Here is a 6,000-nt window from a genome sequence, read left to right as displayed (position 1 = left end):
CAAATGTTATTTCCTAATGAATGCAATGTTCTTTTTTCAGAGTCAGCGTGGACAAACCTCAATCATCAATATCATTTCTGTTGGCCTTATTAATTACTTACTATGGGCCTAGTATTTCGCCAGTATCAACTCATTTACTCTTTATAACAACCCAGCATGGCCAGTGCTCTTATCTCTGTTATTACAGATGAAGAAACAGAGGCTTTGATGTCACAAGACTGACTCCTATTATGCAACAAGTAAATGAGAAGACAGTACTCAATATCAGCGAGGTCTTGACACCAAAGCCCTTGCTTTTTTTCTTTATGCCCATGTAGGGCTGTATTTTAGTGAATAAAAATACAGAACTTCCAGTTAAATTTTAATTTTAGATAAAGAACACATTTTTTTAGTATATATCCCATGCAATATTTGAAACATACTTATACTGAAAATGTATTTGCTGTTTATCTGAAATGTGATTTGATTAAGAGTAATTTTATCTGACAACCCTATGCCATTGTCTCTATCTGTTTGCATTCCAATCAGTTGCAGAAAAAGGAGCTAGAAAATAATCTTTCTTAAGTGTTCTTAGGAGTAAATCTGAGCTTGGGCCTCACTCCAGAAGCTGCAGTTTAACATCAGTCCCAGGTGATTTGTATGCACATTACTGTTCAAGGAGCAATGCCCTTAGAATGCGTACAATCCAGAATGACTGTGGTCTAGAGCTAGGGACAAAATTTAAAGACCCCTCTAGACCTGAGAGTCTATGAATCTATGAAGGAAGTGAATGTGAGACAGAATAACAGTTTACTATTTTTTGCACTTACTTAAAATTCTGATACAACTCCATATGAGGCAATAAAAACATTTAAAAATCAGTAAATATTTTATGTATAGAATTACAATACTTGAATAGGTTTTTGAGGATAGGAACAAAATTAAGCAGAATTTTACAATTCTTTTGTAAAGCATCACAAGAAATATCTTTAATATTGGATTTCAACTCTCTTCTTCAAGTCACAAACAGAATAGTTACAGCAGAAATAATGCTACTCATTTTATGAGTAAGAATACTTTTGCTTAAATTCATCACATCAAGTATGAGATGCAGAGAGAGTAAAATAGTTTCCCAAATGGTCCATGTGCTTGTTGATTCCATGTTTATTGAAGCCCTGGGGGTGGTGAAATGTGAAGATGTGTTATGATAAACATGTGCAATTCATGGGGATGTTATGTCACCCCTTTATGCAAAACTTTAAATAAATGGTCTGTTCCGGGAACCTGCTTCAAGTTGCTAAGACAAGAATGACATCCAGGCTACACACGGTGGCTCATGCCTGTAATCCCAGCATTTTGAGAGGCCAAGGCAGGCAGACTATGAGATCAGGAGTTTGAGACCAGCCTGGCCAATACGGTGCAACCCCCGTCTCTACTAAAAATACAGCTGGGCATGGTGGCACACGCCTGTAGTCCCAGCTACTCAAGAGGCTGAAGCAGAAGAATCACTTGAACCTGGGAGGCAGAGGTTGCAGTGAGCTGAGATCTCACCATTGCACTCCAGCCTGGTCGACAGAGTGAGACTCCGTCTCAACAAAACAAAACAAAACAAAACAAAACAAAAAAAAGAGTGACATCCAACAGTTCCTCCTGCCATGCCTACAAAAATCATTACAGCTCAAATAAACGTATGGGCAGTTCATTTAGCAGACATGTATTCATTTCCTAGTATGTTCCAGGCTTTAAAGAATGGGCGTATATGTAAGAAAAAAGGGACAAGGAAATACCATCATGTGCCATGATCCAGAGGACTAGGAATGATAGTACTATCCAGGACAGAACCTTGAAATGGAGAGAGAGAGAGACATGTGTGTGTGTGTGTGTGTGTTTGTGCACGCGTGTGTGTATGTATATGGTGTTGGTGAAGAGAGGCTGGATACAACATCGGGAAGCCAGGCTGGGGGATCTGATTAGAAAATCTCTGCATTCTCTATTCTTAGACTTACTATCTAGCCACTGCCTTGCCTCTAGCCACAATTAAAGAAAAGTAATTCATTTCCATCTGTCTGGTTTTAAGTAACTGGAAAGTCTTTCTGCTTTAATACATATGCATTTTCCATATTTTTTTCTCTCTGACATTAATTTGCACATGGCTTAGAAAAAGGTACTTCACTATTAACCATGGTACTTAAGAAGTTGGGGACTTCCAAATCATTAATCATAATAAAAATATATAAATCCATCTCTCTTACTATTTGGCCCACAGAAGTTCACATTATGAAAAGAGTTTTAGTGATTTATTTGGTCTTGAACCCCAAGGTTCTATTTTTCATAAATCCCTTATAAACAGTCTCCATTTTGGACAGTGAACAAGTCAATGCATGTTGCATTTTTTCACTGAATCCACAGGGTTATTAAAATGTATACTTATCCTCCAAACAAGAATCCCAGCTCAAGCACTTGAATAAGAATAGCTCAAGCCTTTCCTCTTTCATTTGCTCTGTGGAAAACAACTACAAGGCAGGGATGAGTCAGTATGTGTGTCCATATAGCACGAGTAGGCAGTAGCCCTGGTTTATGCTAAGTCATAGGGGAATTTTGCAGTCATTTTGTGCTGTGCTGTCCAGGTTTTTCAACATCAGTGGAACCTTTTGGGTTTCACCCACTGTATGGAAAAATCCACGACTGTCCTAAGAAACCTAAGAACAAATCACCGGTCTGCCTATCCTTCCTACACAGGCTATTAACCACAGTAGCAAGTACCCCGTTCTGGGCTGATACTTAACATTTTGGGTTTTCATCCTTACAAATTTACATAAAGATATGTGTGATTATCTCATTTTGACAGAGGAAAAGAAAACACAAAGTCAATCAGCGAACCAATGTCAAGGGGAATCTAACAGATCTGTCAAAAGCCAAAGTCAGTTTTGTGTTCACTAAGATGTACTATTTCCTTACTCCACATAAAATGTGATAAAAAACAAATGAAAAAAAAGCAGACTTGGAAGGAAAAGGCGATGACTGTGGCAAATGGGCAATATTAGGTTCAAGCATGGAGCAGGGTGGAGCTCAGAGCAAAGTCAGCCAGCCAGGCCTACTGATTATGTAAATATTGAAAGTGTTTATACGAGTGTTCATTAATCTCCATTTGCACCTGATGGGAGGTAACTCTCCACAGCATTTCTGTGAGTCTCATGACAGCTTTTGTTTAGGATGATCTTTTCAAGGACGTGTGCATAGCAAACAGCCTTGGAAAGTAGATATAGTCTGTAGCGTACCTCTCTAGGATAGAGATAGGGAAGATTTGTTTCCTGACCAGGATAAAATAGATAACTTCTTCCCCAGGGGACAAAGATGTTTTCTAGCATCCCTCTTGAGTGGCTTCCTAAGTTCAGTGTTCCTCAGCTGTGACACAACTCACAGTGAGTGCAGTATCCACCAGGACCTGACTTCGCATGGGCGCCATGGAAACTGGAGAGTAAGGGGAGCTGAAGCCAACATGAAGCTCATCTGCCTGTTGTCCCACGAGCAATCAACTGAGCAAATCAATTTGTGTTCATTGTCTCCTTACCAGTCAAACCTATGGACTTCTGCAGAGCTGACCTAAACCCTTCCTGATGCTGTTTAAGGACTCCTTGACATCATCATCAGCTCCTGCATCCCCATCCCTTCTCCACACTTCTCTGTCTTGTTCTGAGCCTGGGCTTCCTTGCCTCTGGCTTCCTGGTTAGAATTGGCATAATGGGAGGTGTTTGGGAAGATGGGAAAATAGGAAGAGTGAGAGGTCAGGATATTTATTCTTCTTGTTCCTTCTCTGCCCCTGTGGCTACAGCTCCTGCTCGTAGTCTCTCTTTCACAGCCATACTCTGGTAAAAATATTATGTCATTCTTGCTAGACCTTGGGTACATCACTATCGCTTATTAAAAACTTTCACCGGCTGGGCGCGGTGGCTCACGCCTGTAATTCCAGCACTTTGGGAGGCCGAGGTGGGAGGATCACGAGGTCAGGAGATTGAGACCATCTTGGCTAACACGGTGAAACCCCGTCTCTACTAAAAATACAAAAAATTAGCCAGGTGTGGTGGCGGGCACCTGTACTCCCAGCTACTTGGGAGGCTGAGACAGGAGAATGGCGTGAACCTGGGAGGCAGAGCTTGCGGTCAGCCAAGATCATGCCACTACACTCCAGCCTGGGTGACAGAGCGAGACTCCATCTCAAAAAAAATAAAAATAAAAAATAAATAAAAACTTTCACTCTATAAACAGCTTTATGAATCTCTATAAACAGCTTTCACAAAGCTATCTACAGTAAACTATTTTGGATGTGCCACCTTGTTTTTAAAAATAAGTTAAGGCAGTCTCTTATATGTATGAAACAGGTTATACACATATACATACAAGACTGCTTTTAAAACCATAAATTACCTCTCGTCCTCATTGTACTGAGTCATTGCAGCTACCTAGGACCTCCATAAGGCAAAGATACTTGTCTTAATTTATGGTACTCTAGGGAAGTGTCTGACTGGACCATGTTACAAATGCATTTTCACCTGCTCCTGGCCATTTGTTTTGATGCCTATAGAAGTCCTGTGGGTGGGCATGTTAGTGGACATGTTAAAGATGCCTTCTTTGGGCTGGCGTAATGGCTCATATCTGTAATCCCAGCACTTTGGGAAGCTGAGGCAGGCGGATCACAAGGTCAGGAGATCGAGACCATCCTGGCTAACACGGTGAAACCCTGTCTCTACTAAAAATACAAAAAATTAGCAGGGCGTGGTGGTGGGCACCTGTAGTCCCAGCTACTCGGGAGGCTGAGGCAGGAGAATGGCGTGAACCCGGGAGACAGAGCTTGTAGTCAGCCAAAATCGTGCTACTGAACTTCAGCCTGGGTGACATAGCGAGACTCTGTCTCAAAAAAAAAAAAAAAAAAAAAAACACAAAGATGCCCTCTTCGTCAGTATGCATCTCACTGCACCTCTTCTCGCAGATAGTTATGGTTCCCAGTGTGCAAATAATACACTTTAAGTCTTGGTATAGTTAAATAAATGTATAGAAAATTAAATAAGGACCACAGCATAAAAACTTTCTACATAAACTTAGATCATTTGAGGAAACTTCAAGTGAACTCAGAACCACAGTTTGTAGTTGGAAGAGATCTTTAAAGATTTTTAATAAAACTCTATCATTGTACAGTTCATTTGATTTTTGGAAAACTGAAATTGCATAAGTTCTTTTAGTCCCTGTCAAAATCATCACATTTTCCCTTTTTTAAGTATTATTCCTATGACACACCAGAAGAAATTACAAGAACAGTTCTAAAATTCCAAAATAATAGAAAAGTATATTATCCCAGTAGTACATCTGAACAGAAACCTTTTGTTGACAATAATTACGACGATGAGACTGTGATGTTCATGCTAGGTCTCAAAGGATGAGCAGGTGTGGGCCAGGAGGATGAGACTGTGCAAGGTCAGCTCAAGCAGAGCAGGCAACCTAGGCAAAGGCCTGGAAGGGAAAAAGAAATTGATGTATCCAGGGAGCTATAAGCAGGTCAGAGTTATAGGAACATCAGCTAGAATTGAGGGAAAACAGAGGAGAGAAAGGTGAATGCCACCATTTAAAATTATGTGTTTCTAGCCACACAGCCAGGTTTTCTCACCATAAATGCCTGCCAGCACTGGGCTGGAGAATAGCCAAGATCAAAAACACTCAGATTCTCAATTGACGAAACAATCATGATTAACTATTTGAGAGCCCTATTTCCATTAATAGTTCTTGAGCACTTGCTGTGTGTCTAAGCACCGTGACAAGTGATTCTATCAAAATCCTAAGTAATTTGATTCAAATTAAGTGGTCATTATGAACTAAGGTCAATGCATCTATTGAGCAGTTTTCATCACCAGTGTCTCTCCCAAAAGTTGGTTTTTTATTCTCTCCCATGAAGTCTAAATCCCAAAAGCATCTAGATCAATGCAGTTCAAGATAAGGCTAAGTTCTACATGGATGAATGTGAGTTTGCAC

The sequence above is a fragment of the Theropithecus gelada genome, chromosome 2, assembly GCF_003255815.1.
Source record: "Theropithecus gelada isolate Dixy chromosome 2, Tgel_1.0, whole genome shotgun sequence".
Taxonomy (NCBI): domain Eukaryota; kingdom Metazoa; phylum Chordata; class Mammalia; order Primates; family Cercopithecidae; genus Theropithecus; species Theropithecus gelada.
The sequence above is the reverse complement of the archived record's forward strand: the minus strand, read 5'-3'. Positions refer to the sequence as shown.